Source organism: Dendrobates tinctorius, unplaced genomic scaffold (assembly GCF_039654945.1).
Source record: "Dendrobates tinctorius isolate UK_male_01 unplaced genomic scaffold, ASM3965494v1 ptg000304l, whole genome shotgun sequence".
NCBI classification, from domain to species: domain Eukaryota; kingdom Metazoa; phylum Chordata; class Amphibia; order Anura; family Dendrobatidae; genus Dendrobates; species Dendrobates tinctorius.
The window spans coordinates 408,392-434,648 of record NW_027361971.1 but is presented as its reverse complement, the minus strand read 5'-3'; positions in this window follow the sequence as shown (position 1 = coordinate 434,648).

Sequence of the window (26,257 nt, the reverse complement as noted above, 5' to 3'; positions counted from 1 at the left end):
ATGTAACCTGCGCAGAAAGGATTGAGACAGCCAGAGAGCTCCTCTACAGCCAATCATCACCAAACAGCCCCTTGAGCTGGTAGCCCTGGACCATGTGAAGCTGGTTCCAAGCTGGTCAGGCTACATCTATGCGCTTACCATTGTGGACCACTACTCAAAATTCCTGGTAGTTGTGTCTGTCAAAGATCAAACTGCCAGGACAGCAGCCAGAGCATTCCAGCAGCACTTCTGTAGACCACATGGGTATCCTGAAAGAGTGCTGACAGATCAAGGTCCAGCTTTCGAGGCAGAAGTGTTCAATGAATTCTGTAACATATATGGTTGTAAGAAGAACCGGACAACACCATATCACCAATGGCATGTGCGAAAAGATGAACCAGGTGGTGATTGACCTCCTGAAGACTTTGCCCTTGGAGGAGAGGAATCTGTGGCCAGAGAAGTTGCCCGAACTGATAGACCTTTACAACCATATTCCAGTAAACTCCACCAACTGTACCCCAGCCAACTTAATGAGAGCAAGACCTGGTAAGCTGCCTATTGACTTGGACATGGGAGTCCTGACCCCAGAAGTGACATCACCAGATGCTGACTGGGACACGGAGAGGCAGCAACAGTACAGGAGGGTTCAAGAATGTGTGGAGAAGAGTCTGGCCCAGGCAAGGCAGAAGCAGGAGAAGCTTTACAATCAAAATGCCCCTGCCGCTCCTTTGTTGCCAGGAGCAGAGGCGTATCCAGGGGGGGCAGCCGGGGAAGTTGCCCTGGGCGCAGCCAGCAGGGGGCACAGTCAGGCCACCTAATGCAGCGGTCCTCAGTGTCTCCCCCCCAGCGGCTGCGTTCTGCCGCTCCCCGTCCTTTGAGTCGGCTGTTCTCTCTGACGGCAGAGAAGGAGGCCGCGCCGGCTCCCAGGCAGCAATTGTACTGGCATCTACACAGACGCCAGTACAATTGAAGCTCTGACCGCCGGGTCAGAGCGACATCAGCAGCGTGAATAGGTCATGTGATCACGCTGCTGACGTCACTCCCCGGCGCCCAGTGTAAATGCTGGTGGAGGTGGTAAGTGTGCTCCACTGTGGAGCTGAAGAACCACCGAAGATGGGAGGGAGTTAATGAGTGGAGATGGGGGTTATTGTGGGAATGGGGGTTAATGAGGGGATGGGGTTAATGTGTGGTGGTTAATGAGTGGAGGGGTTAATGAGTGGAGATGGGGGTTAATGAGTGGAGATGGGGGTTAATGAGTGGGGATGGGGGCTAATGAGTGGGGGGGTTAATGAGTGGGGATGGGGTTAATGTTTGGGGGTTAATGTGGGGATGGGGGTTAATGAGTTGGAGGGTTAATGAGTGGGGATGGGGGTTAATGAGTGGAGGGGTTAATGAGTGGAGATGGGGGTTAATGTGTGGGGGTTAATGAGTGGAGATGGGGGTTAATGTGTGGGGGGTTAATGAGTGGGGATGGGGATTAATGTGTGGGGGGTTAATGAGTGGGGATGGGGGTTAATGTGTGGGGGGGTTAATGAGTGGGGATGGGGGTTAATGTGTGGGGCGATTTGGAGTGGGGGGTACATAATGAGTGGGGGCTACATAATGAGTGGGGGGTACATAATGTGTGGGGGGATTTGGATGTAGGGATGGGGGTTATTGAGTGGGGATGGGGATACTTAATGTGGAGGAATTTGGAGTGGGGATGGAGGATTTAATGTGTGTGGGGGGATTTGGAGTGGGGATTGGGGTACTTAATGTGTGTGGGGGATTGGGGATGGGGGGATTTGGAGTGGGGATGGGATTTAATGTGTGTGGGGAGATTTGAGGACACAAAATGAAGAGTATGTATGAGGGCATGTATGAGGAATACTGTAGAGAACGGGGTGCTCACTGCCAATTTAGGTGCTCAGAGTTAAAAGTCATATATTGTACAGTAGAAAAACCTCAGCACACAAAATTTATTAAATATAATGCTCAACTGTATAAGACTAAAGCAATTCTGATAAAGTTATTTCAATACATATATGCTGATACAAAGAAAGTACCTCAGATTACCACCACAGAGATAAACAGTATTGTTTCTCTGTGGTGGTAATCTGAGGTACTTTCTTTGTATCAGCATATATGTATTGAAATAACTATCAGAATTGCTTTAGTCTTATAAAGTTGAGCATTATATTTAATAAATTTTGTGTGCCAAGGCATGTATGAGGAAATAGTTTGCGGGATGGTGAAGACAGTAAGGGGTGTGAAGGGGTAAAAGTATGTGGACACAGTATGACTAGCGATGGGAAAAATGTATGTGGACACAGTATGGGGAGAGAGGGTGATGGTATGTGTGCAGACACAGTATGGGGAGTCAGGGGAATGTGTGAGCAGGCAGTATTGAGAGTGAGGGGGTAAATATATGAGGAGACATTATGGTGAACAGGGGGATGTTAGAGGAGAAAGTATGAGAAAAGAGGGGAATAGTGTGAGGCGACAGTATATTGCAGATATTTTTATTTAGGAGCATTATAATGACATTTCTGTCTTTAAAGCATCGTGTGGAGAATTGGTGCAGAAGACCGGAGAAGATGGAAGTCTACAGAGACGAGATGTGGATGAGAAAACTCATCATGGGGTCGGGACAAGAAGTAAAGAAGGAGAACGACTCCAGAGACGACATCATCTATAAGGTACCTGGATGTAAATAATATTTGTGATACTGACTTATTCTCATGTTTTTATTTATGTTAGGAACATTAAAGGGGTTGTCCAGGTCGGTGATGAGTCTGCTGTCATTCTATGTGACTGCAGACTTCTGAATTCTCACAGTGCTCACTGAACGCTGTTAGGATTCTCTCGTGCCGGTAATTTACATACATGCAGTCACATGCTGACTAGACATGTGTGGCCTCAATGAAAATGAACTGAGCGAGGCCGGGCACGTCTAGTCGGAATGTGGCCAGAAGTATATAAATCACATGCTTGTGCTGTGCTGACTGTACATCGGCAAGAGAGAATCCTAAAAGTGTGCAGTGCATTCGTTGTGAGAATTCAGTCATCACATGGCACTTCACTCATATGCGATTTTCACAGTTATGGTCTTGTGACAACAAGCCTCTCATCCTGTTTTCAGTTTTTTACTGAACATTGAGAGCATTGGGGAGAGCAGCTTGTGTGTACTTGCAAGTCGCATATGTACTTGGGGGGGCGCCGAACCAAATTCTTGCCCCGGGTGCCAGAAAGCCTAGATACACCTCTGGCCAGGAGAACAGGTCTTGAAAAGAAAGAGAAGATTGCACAAATTGGATGATCAGTGGGAAGCTGAACCTTATACCATTCTGCCCTCGAACTTTGATAATACTAAGGTATGCCTGGTGAGTAAAGATGGAGGAGAGACCTCAGCAGCAGTGTCGAGAGATCATTTGAAGTTGTGTCTTGACCAGTTGAAGGAAAGGAAAGAAGAACCAGATAACATCCAACCCATGGTGGAAGAAGAGAAGGTCAGCACAGTGCTTGGAGAATTCCCTGCGAATTGGACTAGAGTGAACGATGCTATAGTGGTGCCAGTGTGGCTGTTTACCCAATTGGTAGCACAGGAAGATGTGACTCAAGAGAATCAGGAAAATTGGGTAGCAGATGCCACACCAGCAGTGGAGCCAGAGAACCCTTGCCCTGCCAGTGGTGAACCTGTTGTACCTTTGTTGAGTCTAAGAAGTCACAGTCAGTCTAGTATCCCTATATAAAGTGCTCTCAGTGAGAGAAACAAAATAGGAATCTTGTGGGTATGATACCTTTTAATGGCTAACAAATAATAGTGAATGTTGTTACAAAGCAAACTTTCAGGACTGCTTATGTCCCTTCATCAGGCCTGATGAAGGGACATAAGCAGTCCCGAAAGCTTGCTTTGTAACAACATTCACTATTATTTGTTAGCCATTAAAAGGTATCATACCCACAAGATTCCTATTTTGTTTCTCTCACTGAGAGCACTTTATATATTTTTTCTACTGGCTAACACGATACCAAACCACTTTTTTCGTTCTAGTATCCCTGTGCTGTGTTACATAGAACCCCCAGTAGTGTATCCAGTACATTACCCACTACCACAGTAGTACGCAGGTCTACCCGCACCACACGAGGCATACTACCAGTTAGATACCGTATATAAAGTACTGTAATTGTTGAAATTGTGTAAATATGTAACCGTTTTTCAAGTTTTGTGCCTACAGGTAACCTGTAAGAGTTCCTTGGAGTTTTCTTGTTTTCTGTATGGACACTGAACCACAGGACTTGTGTGTGGTCAAAAACTTTATTTGTAAATAATTTACTATTTGCCCAGGAATGGACCATGGACATTGATGCTGGACTTATCATCATAGGACCATTTTTGAGCTCTTGGTTTTTGTACATTTTTCCCTTTTTCAAATCTTGTACAAATTATTATTGTTCAATTGTTTATATGTCTTTCATGTTGTTGTTCAGCCCAGGAGTGCTGACTTGCACTAGAGGGGAATGTGGCGCCCCAAGGAGTATGGTCGCCACAGTGGTTTTGCCTTCCTCCAGGGGAGGGTAATGCCAGGCTTGGAAGCAATGATGGGTCTCTCTCGCAGTCAATCCATACATGCAACACAGTTCTACTCCAGGCCAGCAGGAGGAACTCTGAACCAGGATGATGGGGAGGGGTGCCCTCTGAGGGCCAAGAGGAAGGAGTGGTCAGTTAGTCTGCGGAGGGTGAAGTGTGCAGACGTGTAGAAGGAAGCTGGAGGTTGAGCTAGGAAGGAGAGCTCCCTCAGTTTGAGAGCGCACAAACTAGAGCCTGGTCTCCACGGCTGTACGGATACTAAAGGTCCTACAGCAGATACCAGAGGAGTAGGAGGCTGTAAATGCCCTACCCCCATCTAAGACTTGAGGCACAACAGCAGCTTGGATAGAGAGCCAGGACTAGAGAAAGGAGTCCCCGAGAGAGGCTACAGCTGTCTGCCGTGCAAGTGAGGTTCTCGGGAACATCTGACAGGAGGAACTCTAGAGTAACTAAGCACTGGAGTGCTTCACACCACAAGGCGCTAGGAAGGAGACTGCACAGCCCGTCTGTGAGAGAGAATCCCTGAGTTACTTCCAGGCTAGCCTGCTCCGTTACCATCTGTAATCAGGACCCTGGACTGCAGTTATCAAGTAAAGGTACAGAAATTGCACCCTGCTGTGTCTTGTCTGCTTCCTACCCTTACGGCACTGCTACATCACCGTGCCAACCACCGCTACACTGCCCTGGGACATTAGCCCTGCCTGTGGAGGGCTATACCATCACTGCTGCACCACACCATCTGTCCCAGCAGAGCTGTCTGCAGCGTCGGCTTAACATCTCCCTTGCCGAACACCACAGGTGGCGTCACAAACTATTCCACTCCATTAACTACAACCCCCCATTACTTGGGCGCCCAGGGCCACGGACCGGGTCACTGCTACTGTGACACATTTCCCTGACACCGGCCCGGTACCGAGTACCCCACAGCCCTGGGAGAGCGACCCACAAGTCTTCCCCTTTTTTCCCATTGAGGATTCTGATATCAAACAAAAGTGGGAGGATTTGGCCAGCATATGTTCCAGAGGATTCATGGAACTCCTTATCCAGCTCACTGGAAGTACAATTGCCAATCTTGACAATGAAATTGAAGAATGACAGAATTCCATCAAAAACGACATGTCATGTGACGAATTGGTGGTGTTCAATCGTGAACTGGATATTGATTTTACTAAGTGGGAGAAGGAGATTTGCGAGGTAAAAACCAAAAAACTCTCCAGGGATCTTGGTGATTACCAATCGGAAACGGTATATAGATGGAATCGTAGATCCAGACCATTCAGAAACCCCAATCGGGGAAGATCAGCCTCAATTACCTCCTATGCCTCCAGTGAGGGGTCGATTAGATCTAACTCAAAACCTTTGGAGACACGTTTGGGTGTTAATCGAGAGGTACAGAACAATAGAACTAAATCCTTTCCGTCTAAGAAAACTTATAAACCTAAGAGCCAAACACTCCAGCTAATTAATTTATCCACTCATGTGTTGACTCCTATACAGACTGATATATTAGCTAAGGGATTATCTAAGGGACTAACCCATGCTTTTGATTTATTCACAGCCATAAAGGACTTACATTTGTTTTCCCACAAATTGATCCTCAAAAAACTTCATAATGGCAATAATCTAGACCAGCCTAGTAACATTCAGCTGTAGGAGGCGGCTCTATGCACACTTGAGGAACTATTGAGGGAACAGAAAGCCACTTCCCCAAGTATGTTTCCCCAGTCCATAAGTCCCAAATCCACTAGGGTCCCTCCCTTGTCCCTTTGTCCAGCAGTGGAAATCTTTACCAAATTTTGGAAGATTTCTGGGAAGTTTCCACTAGACAAAACTTTAACAACTTAATGGCACAACAACGAATAGCAATCAATGAGTTAAAATCATATTCAGATATAGTGATGAAACCAGCGGATAAGGGGGGAACATAGTGGTATGGCCCCAGGAGATGTATGAAAGGGAGGCCAACAGACAATTAAGGGACAGGGTGACATACCAGAGGTTGGATCATATTCCCTTGAAGGAGTTTTCTGACTCTTTGGAGAAGATCCTCTTTATGGCCTTCGAGCAAGGCATCATTCCTAAACAAATTTTTGAGGGCCTCCTGACTTAAACTCCTAGGATCCCTACTATATATTTTGTACCTAAAATTCACAAGGACCTCCTCGATCCGCCTGAACGTCCTATCATGTCGGGCATTGGGGAGTTGTGTGAACCCATTTGTCAATTCATTGACCATTACCTCAAACCACTGGTGGAGGCACTTCCCTCCTATGCCCGAGACACGATGGATGTCGTGGCTAGGATCGACAGTATGTCCTTGGAATCCAATATGCTTCTTGTTACTGCAGACATTGAGTCGTTATATACATGCATTCGCCTTCAAGATGGCATTGATGCCTGCATATTTTTCCTCAGAAGCAGCAACTGGGATGGCCCTATATGTGACCTGGTATTGGAACTACTTGAATACATCCTTACGCACAATTTTTTTGTGTTCAGGGATGTGTTCTACTTGTAGCTATGCGGCACTGCCATGGGCGTGGCCTGTGCCCCCTCCTTTGCTGGCCTCTTTTTGGGGTATTTGGAACGGGAGGTCCTTGCGGGGGAGGGGGGCATGGACCATGTGCAGTGCTGGCTACGGTACATTGATGATTTGCTCGTGGTGTGGCAGGAGTCTCAACAACAACTACATGAGTTCATGGAGAGTCTAAATCGTGATAGATTTAATATCAAGTTAACATATACGTTTGGTGATACCGAGGTGGATTTTTTGGATATCAAAATACAGGTGGGTTCGGTTCACAATTGAACTTGCAGACTGATGTGTACAGAAAACCCACCTCGGTTAATTCTCTCCTCCATGCCCAATCTTGCCACCCACGGACAACCATCAGGGCCATCCCAGTTGGGCAATTTTTACGTATCAGACGTATCTGCTCATTAGAAACCAATTTTCAACATCAAGCAGGAGAACTTGGGGATTATTTCCTTAGCCGGGGGTTTAGTCATCGCTGTGTGAAGAAGGGTCTAAATAGAGCGAGGCGGACAAATCGATTAACCCTCTTACAGCCAACCCCCAAAAAGAGACAACAGCAGAATAGTGTCAGATTTATTTCTACCTTCAATGGTGAATGGGATACGATGAGGCATATCCTCAATAGACACTGGAACGTCTTGAGGACAGAGCCCTCATTGGCTAATGTGGTCTCTGAACGCCCTCTTATGACATATCGGAGGAGCCCCAATTTGGGGGATATGTTGGTACGCTCTCATTATGTTCCATCCACCAAAAACTTCTTTGATTCCCATGGTCCTCCATTGGGGTGTTTCCCCTGTGGAGGCTGCATGGAATGCAGAAATGTCCTACGGACATCATCTTTCCAATCGGCTGACGGCAAGAAAACTTTTTCCATACTCCAACATGTAACTTGCAACACCTCTCAGGTGATTTATTATGCAACTTGTGCCTGCTCTAAAATTTATTTATCTAGCCGCCAGCTAAAGATACGGGTACGAGAGCATGTCCAGGACATTCTGGCAGCCTAAGCAGTTTCTGATCTGACACTACTGAAAACTATACCCAGGCACTACAAAATGGCTCATAATTGTGATCCCAAATCTTTTCAAGTGAGTGGTATCCAACATGTTAAGAGCGGCATTAGAGGTGGCAATATAAAACGCCACCTTGCTCAGAAGGAATGCAGGTGGATCATGGTCCTTGGGACCATGACACCACATGGTCTAAACGAGTCGCTCAGTTTTGCTTCGTTTTTATAATTATAATTTTACTTTTTTCTGCCTGTCTTCCTAAACTAGGTATTTTCCCCCCTTATTTTTAATCCTCCCCTTATTCTGTCTCCCCTTCCCAACAATTTTATTGTTTTTTAGTTGATTGTGTTGCTTTTCTCTAATTGTATTTATTTTATTCACTTTTCTTATCCAGTTATAGATATGGTGGCTAATATTGTCAAAGTGATGACTTTATGTTTGGCGGAGTCATTTATCAAGACCTCAGGAGGATGCGAAAAAGAAAAATTATGAAGAAGAATGAACGGGACTGATAATTACATAACCAAATGTCCATTTACGTGAATTCTGTGTTCTTTTTTGACATTATAATATTGAGAATAATTATACTTTGTGGTGCGGTTAACATACCCCCCCTCCCATCCCCCTCCCTTCTTCCAAGATCATGGCATATTGTTTTTAAGATTCTTTTTGAAGATATTGTTTTCTTTCCATGATGTTATATTTACAAGAGGATGGGTGTACTAGCTTATTTGATGATTTCACCTATCTATTTTGGCCTTGGAGGGACTTCCATGCTTATGCGGTGATTTTCGCTTTTGCTGGGTGATTACATTCTCTGTGCGCTCATGATATACTAAGACTATGTTTAGAGGGCGGGTACTGATGTTACCTGGGAACCGGTCTAGCGCCGGCCGCCCCATGTGACGTCGGCTCACTGCAGCCTCCTCTTCAGTGTTTCTGTCATTGCCTCGGTGACGGTCTGGCGCCGGCTGCCCCCAGGTGACGTCAGCGCACTACAGTTTAGTCTCAGATGAGCGCCTTCATTCATGTACAATGCACATGCGCGATATCCTCCCCTTGATTGGCTCACTATGATCATGTGGCCACCACTAGCCGGATATTTCAATTGGGTTAGGTCACAACTATAGCCACGCCTCCCAAGGAAGCGGTATTTTCACCGCGAAACATGCGTTGGGGTATACAAGCCAGCACCTTATCCACACCAGGACATGATGGGTATGTTTACATGTAAATAATCCCCCTTATTTATTGCTAATGGGCTTTGTGCAATATGTAAGCTATATATGGATCCAGCGGTGTCTCTGCTTTGCTTACTTAGCACCTTACAATTAGCATTCCACAGCATTGGGTGTTGTGAATTCGCTTTCTGGCCTACCTCTGGTTACTAGTGAAGGTAGTGGAGCTGGTTGTATTGACAGAGGGTTCGCGAGTTCTCTTTCCGGGCTCCCTCTGGTGATTACTGGAGGTAAAGGAGCTAATCTGATTAGCAGAGGCTTGCCACCTGATAATGAGGAGGACGATTGGAGATCTGGAGTTTCTGACCGGATTTAAGACAGCCGACTCCTTCTATCCCTGCTGGTGATTTTTTCCTGCCTCCTGAGGTCTTAGTTTCCAGCTCAGTACCTGCATACTCAGCTAAGTGTTCTTTTGCTATTGTTCACTATTGATCTGGTTTTGTCTATTTCAGTTTTGTGTGGTCAGCCAGCTCCGGCTGGGGCTGTGCTGAATCTCCATCCATATGTTACTGCTTGTGCCAGTTTGTTTTTGTCCCTTATTAGATTTGCCTCTTTTTTGTTCTGCTTTCAGAATATACCAGAGTACTGATATAGTGGGCGAAGTCGTGCGACTTCAGTATTTTTCTATCAGACATGTTGGACATTTTTTGCAGGGTGATTGCAGACAGTGTCTTTCCATTCCTGTCCTGTCTAGTTAATGTGGGCCCCATCATTTGCTCAGCCTATTTTCCTATCTGCGTTTGTGTTTTCATCTTGTCTCACCGACAATATATGTTTTGGGCCTATCTATTCCTTTGGGGTCTGCTCTGGGGCAGTTTAGATTTCCCCTTTCTTGCTTTAGGCTTATTTAGCTCTCCGGCTGTGTCGAGGCGTCTAGGATCATCGTAGGTACGCTCCACGGCTACTGCTAGTTGTGTGGATAGGATCAGGGGTCTGCAATTCGCTTAGTTACCAACCTCTCTGGTTTTTTGTAGCTTAGCTTGGTCTTGCTCTCCTCCTCGGTGACCCAATCATAACAATTGGGCCTGTGGTGGTTTATTATTATTATCAGCTGACAGAATCTTACTCACAGACAATTGTGAAATAAATTGTACTTTTTTGTCAGTCGGGGCTGCACTCTCCACCACAGCACCTCTCATTTACAGCATTTGGATTTAGTGCAATATGTTATAAGATTGATCACCCTCAGCAGGCATTCCCTGGCATCAATTATGTGCACCATCAATTGTTTTTCCTGCAGCAGTCCCTTGTGGTAATATGATATCTATTTGGCTGTTGGTTTGTTTCTTCTTAGACTCCGGGCTAATAATTTGTTGCCTATTTCACTAATTATTGTTGTGTTTCTCTTACATGTGCCTGTTTATTAGAAATAAAAATTTGCATTTTAAGATAGATCTGGACTCAAGCATCCTCTTGTTTTGTTCAGTTCAGTGTGAGTCATCTCTATCGATTGAGAATTTATGAGGCATAATTCCTGTATTCACAATTATGGATTAATGATGTCTTTTTGGAGTTCCTTTTACATATATGCCACCATGACAAAGTAGACTCTTTTGGCTGGACTGTACTCTACTCTAACCTATCAAACATTTCTTAAAATACCCAATACTCTTTTTAGATATATATTTTTATTTATTTTTCTTTAAGGGAATAAGTCACATACATTTTTTCAAATAAACAATAATACCACATACAAGGCACAAATACCATCACATTGTGGCCACATCGCATATCTCCATCACATAGTGACCGAATAATACCACATACAAGGCACAAATACCATCAAACCATGGCCAGACCACATATTACCACCACATAGTGAATGAATAATACCATGTACAAAAAACCACAATACTAATATTACCATAAGTGCCATTATACCAAGGAGCTCTGTACATAGAATAAAGTGCATAGTGTCAGTGAACAGGTAATACAAATATCACCGGTGACATTAAATACAGGAGCTCTGTATATAGCATCAGTGTACAAGTTAAACAGGGATCACCAGTAACATTATACATAAAAGCTCTGTATATAGTATCAGTGTACAGGTAGTACAGTGATCACCAGTGACTTTATAGGAGCTCTGTATATAGTATAAGTGTACAAATAATACAGTGATCACCAGTGAATTTGTAAAAAGAGCTCTGTATATAGTGTCAGTGTACAGGTAATACAGTGATCTCTTGTGAATTTATGCACAGGAGCTATGTACATAGCATATGGTGTATAGTGTCAGTGTGCAGGTAACACACTGACTCACTGGTGACATCTCAAGTTGAAGTCCTTCATCTTTGCTTTTCCGCACAGACGGCCATCATTTCTTCCAGCCAGGACTCATCTCTGCAGAAAATAACAAAGTTATCTATAGCACATTCCCCAATTTTTTCCCAACTTTTACACTACGTCAGAAGAAGAAAAAAGCGACAGCGTAGCCCTGCACAGTAACAGTACCTCCTCCACTAAAAACAGTATCCTCAGAAATAAAACAAATCACATCAGTAACAATATCCCTTAATTAGCCCCTACAATAATAATGTTTCACATCCTTCTCCCATATGTACTCCATTCTGGACCCCGCATGTCTCATTCCTGGCCCCTTGTGGTGTCTCTTTCCTGGCACTTTGTGACCTCCCATTACTGGCCCCATGTTTCCATGCTGTCCCCATATATTCTCCAATCCTGCCCCATGTGTCTCCATTCTGCCACATGTATCTCCATTCTGCTCATGTGTCTCCATTCTGCCCCATGTGTCTCCATTCTGCCCCATGTGTCTCCATTCTACCCCATGTCTCCATTAGGCTCCCATGTGTCCCCAATCTTGTCTCCATTCTGTCCCCATGTCTCTCTTTTCTGCCCCATGTCTCTCCATTCTGCCACCATTCTACCCCATGACTCTCCATTTTGCTCCATGTCTCTCCATTTTGCCCCATGTCAGTCTCTATTCTGCCCTTATGTTGTCTCCATCCCCCATGTCTCTCCATTCATCCCACATGTCTCTCCATACTGCCCCGTCTGTCCATTCTCCCCCATATGATCTCTCACTCTGCCCCCATGTCATTTCCACTCTGCCCCATGTCTCTCCATTCTGCCCCATGTCATCTCCATCCTGCCCCATGACGTCTCCACACTGCCAGATGTATTTCCATACTGCCCCCTATATCTCCATACTGCCCCCATGGCTCTCCATACTGCCTTCATGTCTCCCCACTGCCCCATGTCTCTCCATTCTGCCCCCATGTCTCTCCATTCTGCCCCATGTCTCTCCATTCTACCCCATGTCTTTCCATTCTGCTCCATGTATCTCCATTGTTGCCCATGTCTCTTCATTCTGCCCCATGACTCTCCATTTTGCTCCATGTCTTTCCATTCTGCCCCATGTCATCTCCATTTTGCCCTTATGTTGTCTCCATCCCCCTTGTCTCTCCATTCATCCCCATGCTGTCCCCATATAATTTCCCATCCTGCCCTATGAGTCTCAATTCTGCCCTCATGTGTCTCCATTCTTCCCCATATGTCTCCATTCTGCCCCATGTCTCTCTATTCTGCCCATGTATCTCCATTCTGCCCCATGTCGTCTCCATTTTGCCCCAAGACTCTCCATTTTTCTCCATGTCTCTCCATTCTTCCCCATGTCATCTCCATTTGGCTCTTATGTTCTCTCCATCCCCCATGTTTCTCCATTCATCCCCATGCGGTCCTCATATATTCCCCCATCCTGCCCACATGTGTCTCAATTCGGCCACATGTGTCTCTATTCTGCCCCATGTGTCTCTATTCTGGCCCATGTCTCCATTCTGCCACATATGTCTCCATTATGCTCCCATGTGTCTCCATTCTGCACCCATGTTTTCTCCATTCTATCCACATGTCTCTACATTCAGCCCTGATGTCATCTCCATTCTGCTCCCATGTCATCTCCATTCTGCCCCCATGTTGTCTTCACTCTGTCCCATGTGTCTCCATTTTACCCCCTTTTAATCTCCACTCTGTCCTCATATCTTCATACTGCCCCATGTCTCTCCATACTGCCCCCACATCTCTCCCTACTGCCTCATCTCTCCATTCTGCCCTCATATCTCCCCATTCTTCCCCTTGTCTCCTTACTGCCCCATGTGTCTCCATTCTGCCTCCTAGGTCTCGATTCTGCCTCATATGTATCCATTCTGCTCCCATGCATCTCCATTCTGCCCCATCTCTCCATTCTGCCCCATATGTCTACATTCTGCTCCCATATGTCTCCATTCTCCCCCATGTTTTCTCCATTGTGCCCCCATGTCTCAACATTCTGCCCAATGTCTCTCAATTCTGCACCATGTTGTTTCCATTGTCCCTCCACGACTCCATTTTGCCCTGTGCCTCTCCATTCTGTCCCATGTTGCCTCCATATTGATACCATGTCTCCATTCTGTCCCATATCTCTCCATTCATCCCCATGCTGTACCCATATATTCTCCCATCCTGCCACCATGTGTCTCATTCTTCTCGATATGTCTCCATTCTGCCCCATGTGTCTCTGTTCTGTCCCATATTTCCATTCTGCCTCATGTCTCCATTCTGACCCATTTCTCTCCATTCTGCCCCCATGTCACTCCATTCTGCTCCATGTATCTCCATTCTGCCCCTATGTCTCTACAATCTGCAACAAGTCATTCTCCATTCTGCCCCATGACTTTCCATTTTGCTCCATGTCTCTCCATTTTGCCCCATGTCATCTCCATTTTGAACTTATGTTGTCTCTAGCCCCCATGTTTCTCCATTCATCCCCATGCTATCCCTATACATTCTTCCATCCTGCCCTCATGTGCCTCCATTCTGCCCCATATGTCTCCATTATGCTCTCATGTGCCTCCATTCTGCCCCCATATTGTCTTTACTCTGTCCCATGTCTCTTTATTTTGCCCCTTTTCATCTCCACTCTGTCCTCATTCTCAATACTGCCCCATGTCTCTCCCTACTGCCTCGTCTCTCCAATATGCCCTCATGTTTCCCCATTCTTACACGTGTCTCCATACTGCCCTCATGTGTCTTCATTCTGCCCCTATGTCTCCATTCTGCACCACGTCTCCATTCTGCTCCATGTTGTCTTCATTGTGCCCCCATGTCTCTCCATTTTTCCCTGTATCTCTCCATTCTGCCCCATTTTATCTCCATACTGACATCTCTACATTCTGCCCCAATGTCTCTCTATACTGACCCCATGTCTCCCCATACTGCCCCATGTCTCTCCATACTGTCCCCATGTATTTTCCATTTTGCCAAATGTTGTCTCCATTCTGCCCCGTCTTTCTATACTGCCTCATGTCTCAAAAATGCCCCATGTCTCTCCAAACTGCCCCATGTTGTCTCAACTCTGCCCCATGCCATTTACACTCTGCCCCTATATCTCCATTCTGCCCCATGTCTCTCCAAACTGCCCCCATGTTGTCAACACTCTGCTCCATGTCTCTCCATACTGCCCCTATGTTGTTTCCATTCTGTCCCCATGTCATCTCCATTCTGCCCCCATGTTGTCTCCATTCTGCCCCATGTCTCTCCATTCTGCCCCATGTCTCTCCACTCTGCTCAGTGTCTCTCCATTCTGCCCCATGTCGTCTCTGCTCTGCCCCATATCTCCATACTGCCCCATGTCTCCCCACTGCCCATGTCTCTCTCTACTTTTTCATCTCTCCATTCTGCCCCATATCATCTCCATTTTGCCCCATGTCATCTCCATTCTGCTCCATGTCATCTCCATTCTGCCCCATGTTATCTCCATTCTGCCTCCATGTCTCTCCATTGTGCCCCATGTCTATCCACTCTGCCCAGTGTCTCTTCTTACTGCCGCTTGTCTCTCTATACTGCCTCCATGTCTCCCCATTCTGCCCCATGTCATCTCCACACTGCTCCCATGTCTTTCCATACTGCCCTATATCTCTCCATACTGCCTCCATATCTATCCTCTATACTGCCCCATGTCTCTATATACTGCCAGTGCCTCCATGTCTCCGCACTGCCCCACATCTTGCCATTCTGCCCCATGTTTCTACAAACTGCCTCCATGTCTCTCCATAGAGCTCCCATGTTGCCTCCATTCTGAAACCATGTCATCTCCATTCTGCCCAGTGTCTCTCCATTCTGCCCCATGTCATCTCCAATTTACCCCCATATCTCCATACTGCCCCGTGTCGCTCAACTGCCCTATGTTTCTCCCTACTTCCCCATCTCTCCATTCTGCCCTCATGTCGTTCCATTCTTCCCCATGTCTCCATACTGCCCCCATGTGTCCCCATTCTGCCCCATATGTCTCCATTCTCCCCATGTTGTTTCCATTATGCCTCCATGACTCTCTCTACTGTCCTTATGTCTCTCCACTTTGCCCCCATGTCATCTCAACTCTGTCCCCATATCTTCACACTGCCCCTATGTCTTTCTATACTGCTCCCATATCTCTCCATACTGCCTCCATGTCTCCCCACTGCCCACATGTCTCTCCAATCTGCCCCATGTCTCTCATTACTGCCCTCATGTCGCTTCCATTCTGCCCTCATGTCGTCTCCACTCTGCCCAATGTCTCTCCATTCTGCCCCATGTTGTCACCACTATGCCTTCATATCTCCATACTGCCCCCATGTCTCTCCATACTGCCCTCATGTCTCCCCAGTGCCCTCATGTCTCTTCATACTGCCCTGTCTCTCCATTCTGACCCATGTTATCGCCATTCTGCCCCATGCCTCTCCATACTGCCCCTCTGTTTCTCCATTCTATCCCCATGTTGTCTCTATTGTTCCCACTTGTTTCTTCATTCTGCCCTATCTCTCCATTCTGCTACCATGTCTCCATACTACCCCATGTCTGTCCATACTGCCCCTTCTCTCCATTCTGTCCCTTGTCTCTCCATGCTGCCCCCATGTCTCTATACTGCTCCATGTCTCCACACAGCCTCATATTTCTCCATTTTGCCCAATGTCTCTCCATTCTGCCTCATGTCTCTCCATACTGCCTTATCTGTCCATCAGTAAAGTGATCACTCAGTATAACTGCCAGAACTCACTGACAGTAGCATGAGAATGCGGCTGCAGTGAGGAGTTGTGATGTAATTAAGGTTACGTCACTAAAATGCTCAGATGCTTTTTGCTCGGGTCAAGCAAATTGGAATGCTCGGGTCCTCTTTGTTGTGGTCGTGCAGTGATTGGCTGGCCGCACAGCATCATCAGGGGTATAAGAGACCGGAAGCCTCCCTGCTCGCCGTATTGGGCACCGGATTGAGATAGTGTAGGGAGAGGTTCTGCCGATATAGGGTCAGAATTGGGGATTTATTAGTGAGTGTGGAGTCTACCATCCTAAACAACTCAAATCCAGCTAAACCAACAGTCTTTCTAAGAACTAATTCCAGAGTATATAGGTTCCAGTGTTAGGCAGGCAAGGTAGTGTACGTCGCTGTATACACATCAGTGCAAGGCCTGCGGGCACTGTATGTGTGTATATACATATAATTGCATATATCAAGAGGGTCCTGTGTTCTGGTGCTGCTGCTGCTACCTGTGGGATATATTGGCCATATATACCTAGCCCCAGGTGTAATTGGCATTGAAAAATTTTTTGCCCAGGGCTAATAGAGCTTTTTTTATTGCAAAGCAATCCAGAGCCCATTTTTTTCCTCCATTTGCTTTTTGACAGTGCACAATACAGCCAGATCCTTTTCCTAGCACAGAGTGAAAATCCAGCAATTTTAAAGGGGTCCCAAACATCCCTTTTGAGTGTGCAGAGAAATATTTATTTTTTATGTGGTACGGTTGAGTAGTTTTTTTTAGTATCATACACAATTTCTTGACACTATTTTGCTGAACCTCCCCAAAAAATACAGACAGGCCACATATTTTACAGAGTGGAATATCTGCGACACGCCTCATCCAGCCGTTTACTAAAAATTTGGTCTTTTTAGCCCTAAATTCATTTTTTTTGGCTATCTGGCATTGTACGTATATACAGCAGTATTTACTCCCCCTCCCAAAAAAAAAATTGTCATGGTATCTCCATGCCCGCTCATATCTGTGCGTGCTCAAAGTTTGGCCAGTTTACGGCTGATTTCTTTTTTGGTCCTGGGTGTCACTGGACTTATATACAGCAGTATTTAGCACAAAAAACTTTTATAAAATAATACAGGCCAGAAATTTTGGGTTGTGGTATCTCCCTAACAGGCCTTATTTGTCCTTGCCAAAAATTTGTCCATTTTTGGCTTATGCATTGTATTTTATTTGCAGTCTGTTATAGTGCTTATTAAATCTGATAAGGCAAAACACATTTTACCGTAAAGTACAGAAAGGTAAAAGTGTGGTTTTCCAGCACACGTATCACATACAAGTTGCCTCCCCAATCACCCTTTTGTATTGAACGTGTCTACTGTAATATTCTAGTCCATTTACAATGGGCAAGGCGCGTGGCAAGGGACGGTGAAGTGGACGTGATTGTGATGGTGCAGGCCGAGGCCTAGGACGTGGCCAAGCTGAAATTGGGCCACCAAAAACACCCACATCTTCTAGCTGGACCTTAGTGTCCAAAGTCCTAGGGGACCGCGGCAAGACAGCACTATTGAAGCCCTAGCAGTGTGAAAACTTTGCTAGTTGCATAGCGGATAATACGTCCAGTTACTTATCCATCACCACCAGCAACCTGTCTTCAACACGGTCAAGTCACAGTTGCCGTGAATCGGGAAAGCATATTCCTTACCCTGTTCCTCCTTCCTCCAACCATGTTGAGTGCCCTCAGACAACTGATCCCACACTCGGACACTCTGAAGAGCTGTTCAGTTTTCCATTTGGAGATTCGTGCCTCTTGCCCGGTCCACTTGAAGTGGGGCAAGATCATATTCCATGTAGCGATGCACAAATCTTTGAGCAGCCACGGTCACAAGAGGTGGACAATGATGAGACACAATTGCTGGAAAGTAAGGAGGAGGACCAGGGTGGGGAAGTGGAAGATGAGGTGGTGGATGATGTAGTAACAGATCCAACCTGGCAGGAGGACATGCACAGCGAGGACAGCAGCACACAGGGGGAGGTAGGTGGGTCGCCCTCCCAGGGCTGTGGGGTACTCGGTACCGGGCCGGTGTCAGTGGGATGTGTCACAGCAGCAGTGACCTGGTCCGTGGCCCTGGGCGCCCAAATCAATGGTGGTTTGAGATATCGTTTATGTGATATGGAATAAAATAGATCGTGACGCCACCTGTGGTGTTTGGCAAGCAAGATGTTAAGCCAACGTTGCGTGCAGGTCCTCTGGGGCTGATGGTGTGTTGTAGCATAGACGGTGTAGCTCCCCACAGGTGAAGCTGTAACCCCAGGGCAGTGTATAGGCGCAGGCGGTGTGAGGAATGCTGGTACTCAGATGTAGCAGTGCTGATGGTGTTGGTGCACAATGACTGGAAGACACCAGGGCTTGTAGTTCCAAAGCTTTACTCACAGTTCGTGGTACACACTGGTGCCCGCCTCCGTGCCGTGTCCTCCGGGGCAGAGACTCAATCAACCTCCCGGGCAAGTCAGGCTTCTCTTCTCTAACACTCCGCCAACATGTACCTTTCCTGAACGACTCCTCTATTGCGCCTTTTAGTGTGAAGAGCTCCAGTACCGTGGTACTCTGAAGTTCCTCCTGTCAAATGTTCCTAACAACTCTACTTGTATGACAGACAGCTGTAGCCTCTCTTGGGGACTCCCTTCTCTGGAGTCCTGGCTCTCTATTCAGTTGCTGTTGTGCCCTAAGTCTTGGATGGGAGTAGTGCATTTACAGCCAACTACTCCACCGGTGTCTGCTGCAGAACCATAAGTGTCCATACAACCCCGGGGACCGGGCCCCAGCCTTGCGCTGAGAACCTATAGGCAGGGTTCCTCTTCCAACCCACAACTCCTCTCTGTTCTCCTACTCCTTCGTTCTGCACTGTTCCTTCTCTCTCTTTTGGAAGCTTAGGTTGCAGTTCTACATCTTTCTCCTTCTGTTCCTTTCCCGTGCCAGCTGGCTCAGATCACTGAGGCAGCTGCAGCACTCTTTCTTCTCTTCCTCTCCTAGGGAGCTCGTTCCACTAAGGCCAGTCCTCAGCCTCTCCTGACTGTCTTCCTCCGCCTTGACATCCCGTCAGGTTGACCTCCTGTCAGCCTGCTCTCTCACTCAGACTGATCTGTAATTCTAAACTTTCCCACTCTTTTATATCTAACTCCACCCACCTCCCAGCACATCTCGTGTTACGAAGCAAGGACCCACAAAAGGTGCTCTGCTACCCTCTAAGCATGGAGCCGCAATGTGGTCAGTGCTGAACTATCCTGTTTGTGGGATGCAGGTGTTGGAGTGTGGAAAGGACTTCCCAACTTACCTAGTTGGTGAGGAAAAGGTGTAGTACCTCTGTGGCGACTGAGCCTCAGGGGCGCCACATACCCCCCGTTAAACACAGCACGTCTGCGGGATGCAAGACAACAAAGTAGACAGCAAAGAAACATACAAAAATTTTGAAATGCATAGCAAACTTTTCTTATACTAATCTTCCTAGTATAGGAGGTACTCATCTTGAACGTTACAAACAATTCTATCTAAAATTCTATCTAAAATTTTTAATTCTAAGTGCAATTCTCAATTCAAAGTGCTATTCTCTGTAACACATTTTTTTTTCAGTTTTCTTCTTTAGTGCACATTTATTTTTCTACTTTCACTGTCTCTTCTAGACGCAAGACGCTGACCGCAAGTACCTGGTCCGTCACCTGTCTACTTTCAATTTTTTATTCACATCACTCATCTCTAGATCAGACACTCCTAATTCTTCTATAAAAGTCATTTCTCAGTTACTAATACTCTTATAAAACACATGATCTAATACTTCACATTAAAATATTCAACAGTTATTCTTGTAAGTGCTGGACACCGCTCCCAGCCGGGATTTCTTGCAGTGTCCTTTGAGGTAGACATCATCTTCGAAAAGTGTCCACGCAAAAACATTATCTTCGCAAAGTGTCTCTATATTTAAAACCAAGAGAGGGCACCTAAAGAGGTGCAACTATTTGCAATAAAAGTTTTTGGATCACTCCAAGTTCATGATCGCTAGTTCAAATTGGAAAAATGCTACCATTGCAAAAACTAGGCAACAAAAGTGCTACCAGAAAAACATGATAACAAAAAGGCACAAATGGTGCAATCAAACCCTCCTGGGTAGAGTTGAGCGAAACGGGTCGAAAAAATTCAAAAGTTCATGAAACGAAACCCGACCTCAGCGTGAGGTCGGCCACGAGGTCGGCGACTTTAGTGCCAAAGTCGCATTTCAAAACATGCTTCAGCACCCTATTTCAGCCAATGAGGAAGAACGGACACTGTGGGCAACGTGATGACATAGGCAGCGGTCCCCACCATCTTTGAGAAGGGCATGCAAGTGATTGGCTTGCTTTGGGGGGCGTCACAGGGGGTATAAAAGGGCGTGCACGCCGACCGCCATCTTACTTCTACTGATCTCAGTATAGGGAGAGATGCTGCTGCTGCAGATTCTGTAGGGAGAGCGTTAGGCAGGGAAGAAGAAAAAAAATCAGCTGCTGCTGCTAGCGATTTTGCCTTTACAACACACCAGTCACTGTGCAGTGCAAGGGGAGGCTATATTTTGGTGGATCAGCTCTGTTGGTTGTTAGGCTGCCTTATAAGGCTACCTGATAGCTGCATTGCTGGTTTCACACTGCTTTGCAAACTGCTTTTTTAAAAGCAATCCTTTTTTTTTTGTCCTGGTGAGATACTGAGCGTGCATTTTTTCACACCGTACAGTGGTGTACGCTGCTCTCTCAGTACCGTGTAATGGCTGTTATCACGGCCACAGTGAAGCTAAGGGTGTGACTCTGTAAGGATAAGTCGAGGAGTTGTTCTGTTCTTACAGACCTCCACCTTATAGTTTTGTCTGTTTTTCAAACAGTCTAGTCTATTTGCTGTTTGATTACATTCAAAACTATAGAGAGACAGCGTGTGTCAGTCCGTATACTAAAAAAACACGGAGCTTGACAATTTAACATACACAGGACAGCGGTGTACGTGCACGCTGCTCTCTCAGTACAATGTAATGGCTGTTATCACAGCCACAGTGAAGCTAAGGGTGTGACTCTGTAAGGATAAGTCGAGGAGTTGTTCCGTTCTTACAGACCTACACTCTAGGGAGATTCCAATCCTGCCCTGTCCTATATAACATTTTTCACACCTGCCAAATTCATCCTGTCATACAGTGGTGTGATATACACTGGGCCTGACAAAATACATCAGTGTCCAGAAGTGTGTAAGGACATTCCATTTCTCCTGTCCTATATAACATTTTTCACACCTGCCAAATTCATCCTGTCATACAGCGGTGTGATATACACTGGCCTGACACAATACATCAGTGTCCAGAAGTGTGTAAGGACAATCCATTTCTGCCGTCCTATGTCACATTTTTCACACCAGCCAAATTCAGCCTGTCATACAGCAGTGTGATATACACTGGCCTGACACAATACATCAGTGTCCAGAAGTGTGTAAGGACAATCCATTTCTGCCATCCTATGTCACATTTTTCACACCAGCCAAATTCAGCCTGTCATACTGCGGTGTGATATACACTGGCCTGACACAATACATCAGTGTCCAGAAGTGTGTAAGGACAATCCATTTCTGCCGTCCTATGTCACATTTTTCACACCAGCCAAATTCAGCCTGTCATACAGCGGTGTGATATACACTGGCCTGACACAATACATCAGTGTCCAGAAGTGTGTAAGGACAATCCATTTCTGCCATCCTATGTCACATTTTTCACACCAGCCAAATTCAGCCTGTCATACTGCGGTGTGATATACACTGGCCTGACACAATACATCAGTGTCCAGAAGTGTGTAAGGACAATCCATTTCTGCCGTCCTATGTCACATTTTTCACACCAGCCAAATTCAGTCTGTCATACAGCGGTGTGATATACATTGGGCCTCACACAATACATCAGTGTCCAGAAGTGTGTAAGGACAATCCATTTCTGCCGTCCTATGTCACATTTTTCACACCAGCCAAATTCAGCCTGTCATACAGCGGTGTGATATACATTGGGCCTCACACAATACATCAGTGTCCAGAAGTGTGTAAGGACAATCCATTTCTGCCGTCCTATGTCACATTTTTCACACCAGCCTAATTCAGTCTGTCATACAGCGGTGTGATATACATTGGGCCTCACACAATACATCAGTGTCCAGAAGTGTGTAAGGACATTCCATTTCTCCCGTCATATATCACATTTTACACACCAGCCAAATTCAGCCTATCATACAGCAGTGTAATATACACTAGCCTGACACAATACATCAATGTCCAGAAGTGTGTAAGGACATTCCATTTCTCCCATCATATATCACATTTTACACACCAGCCAAATTCAGCCTGTCATACAGCGGTGTGATATACACTGGCCTGACACAATACATCGGTGTCCAGAAGTGTGTAAGGACATTCCATTTCTCCCATCATATATCACATTTTACACACCAGCCAAATTCAGCCTGTCATACAGCGGTGTGATATACACTGGCCTGACACAATACATCAGTGTCCAGAAGTGGTAGGAGAATTAAATTCTCCCCTGTCCTATATACACCTTGTACCTTGTTTTACAGTTCCATATCGTTGGTGGAATTGTGGGTACATTTTTCAAAAAAATGAGGAAGTGTGGTGTAAGAGGCCGTGTTAGTGGGCGGGGGTTGCCAGCTGTTAATGATGGTGTTGGTGTTGGATCTGCTGATAGTGGCAAAAGCAAAATAACACCTAATGCAGGAGGTGTTAAGCCTGCATCATCATCTAGCTCCACAAGGCCTCGAAGGCTCCCTTTTCTGGGAGTAGGTAAACCGCTTTTAAAGCCGGAGCTTCAGGAACAAGTTTTGGCCTACATTGCTGACTCGGCCTCCAGCTCTATGGCCTCCTCTTCTGAACTTGTAAAAAATAAAAGCACTGAGTCGTCTTTGGAGACTCATGGTCATGAACCACACCTTTCTTTGTGTCCTTCACCCCAACCAAAATTGAAGGATGCGGCAGGCCACACAACAGATTACTCCATGGAGCTGTTTTCACATACCATGCCTGGGTTATCAAGTGAAATGATGAATTACCCAGGCCAAGATGAATCTGACATGGAGTGCACTGATGCACAGCCACTGATAGATGATTCTGCTGGTACATTCACTCAGAGCACGACATTGTCCTCGCAGTGTACTGAGCCAGAATCTGACCCTGATGAAACTCAGGTGCCCCTTCCCGCATACTATACCACCGTACACGGTGACACAGAGGAAGGTGCACATGACATTGAAGAGGAGGTGATGGATGACCCAGTTGTTGACCCAGATTGGCATCCATTGGGGGAAGAGGGTGCCGCTGCCAATAGCTCCGAAGAGGAGGAGGAGCATCCGCAGCAGGCATCGACATCGCAACAGCTGTTATCTGGCAGGCACGGAGCAGTCCAAAAACGGGTTACAAAAAGCCAAAAAGTTGCTGGATTGCTTGGCCAGACGGTCAAAATAGCACAGCGTGCAAGGACGCAAAATGTCTTCCATAGTAGGAAGAGTGCAGTGTGGCACTTTTTTGAACAAAATCCTAATGATCAGGCCAAGGTTATCTGTAAGAAGTGCGCAAAGACCTATAGCCGAGGGAAAAATCTGAAAAATTTGAATACCAAGTTGCATGCTTAGACATTTAACCGCCATGCACTTGCAAGCGTGGACGGAACACCAAACCTCAAGTACCACATGTGCAAATGCTCCCAAAGAAGGTAGTCAGCAACGCTACATTGTTTCCCCCACTGTAAGCCCACCGGTTAGCACAGCAGCAAATGTTGAGGTGTCGTTGCAAGGCCAAAGCTGTCAGGGAATCACAATGTTATATCAACGAAAGACTGAATCTAGGCCATCAGAAAGAACACCAACTCCATCACCATCATCAACCCTCTCTCAGTCCACCCTGTCCACCGCTAGTTCCACCATAGGCATCTCTCAAGTCCAGCTCACCCTGCCAGAGACTATGAGTAGGACAAGAAAGTACTCATCCTCTCATCCGCGTACACTGGGTTTGAACGCCCACATTGCCAAACTAATCTCGTTAGAGATGACGCCCTATCGGTTGGTGGAAAGCGCAGCTTTCCTCGAACTCATGGCCTACGCAGGACCACGCTATGAACTACCCAGTCGCCACTTCTTTTCTCGCAAAGCCATCCCAGCCCTCCACCTTCATGTGAAGGACCGCATTGTCCATGCACTCAAGCAATCAGTGAGTGGAAAGGTGCACCTCACAACTGATGCATGGTCCAGTAGGCATGGCCAGGGCTGTTACGTGTCCATCACTGCGCACTGGGTTAATGTGGTGGATGCAGGGTCCACAGGGGACAGCGGTGGTGGGACTGTGCTGCCTAGCCCACGGTATAGGAAACAGTTGGCTGTAGGCGTTCGACCCTCCTCCTCCTACTCCTCTAGAAGTGAAAGCTCGTCCCCAGAGCGCAGTCGCAACAGCACTCCATCCGCAGCTGCCAGTGTTGAAGATGATGTGTTTGGGCGACAGACACACCGCGGAGGTACTGGCCGACTACTTTCAGCAACAAATTGAGTCATGGCTGGGCAGTCTACATCTTGAGGCAGGCAAGGTAGTCAGCGATAACGGCCGTAATTTTGTGGCTGCCATAGCCCTTTCAAAACTCAGACACATACCTTGCTTGGCTCACACCTTGAACCTGGTGGTGCAGTGCTTCCTCAATAATTATCCAGAGTTAACAGGCCTGCTCCAGAAGGTTCGAAAACTGTGCTCGCACATCCGCCGGTCGCCCGTACACTCCAGTCGTATGCAGAAGCTGCAGCGATTGCTACACCTTCCCAAGCACCGGCTAATTATCGACGTTGCAACAAGATGGAACTCCACCCTGCACATGGTTGAGCGGCTGTGCGAACAGAGGCAGGCCGTAATGCATTTGTGGGAGGATACCCGGACAGGCACTTTGAGGGCAGACATGGAGTTGACAGGTGTGCAGTGGTCAAAGCTGAAAGACCTATGTAAAGTCATTCAGTGTTTTGAGGAATGCATGCGGCTGGTAAGCGTAGACGACGCCATCATAAGCATGATCATCCCACTTATGCGTCTGCTCATGCAAACTTTGATGCACATTAAGGAGAAGGCGTCTGCAGCCGAGGTTGACGAAGAGGAAGAGGAGGAGGAAATCCTTGATGACAGTCAGCCATTGTCTGCTCCGGGACCTCTCCTGGACGAGGTGGAGGAAGAAGAGGAAGAGGAGGAGGAGGGTGATGATGGGGATGATTATTTAGGGGAGGAGATTGCTTCTCGTGTGTCCAGAGAAAATGTTGGCGTGGCAAGGTCTGGTACAGGGTTTGTGCGTGACTGGAGGGATGTGAATTTGACAGAAAGTGCTCCTCCACCAAGAAGTCGCACTGCATCATTGACACTGGGAACATTGGCCCACATGTCAGATTATGCCTTGTAGATCCTAAAAAGGGACCCCCTCATTGCCAAAATGATGAACGATGACGACTACTGGTTGGCCAGCATCCTGGATCCACACTATAAAGGCAAATTCCAAAACATCATGCCACAGGAGAACCTTGACCTAATATTGGCTAACAAACAAGCTACTCTGGTAAACCGGTTGGTTGAGGCATTCCCAGCACACAGCAGCGGTGATGGTTCTCACACGAGCCGTAGGGGCCAGGGGCAGCTTGGAAGAGGTGTTCGTGGTGCACACATCAGAAGTGGCGTTGGAGACAGGGGTTTCATGACCATGTTGTGGACTGATTTTTCAAGTCCCGCTCACACGACTGGTAATACTGCATCGATGGAAAGTAACAGGAGATAGCACTTGTCAACTATGGTTACAAACTACTTTTCCTCCCATGTCGATGTTCTCCCTCACAGGTCA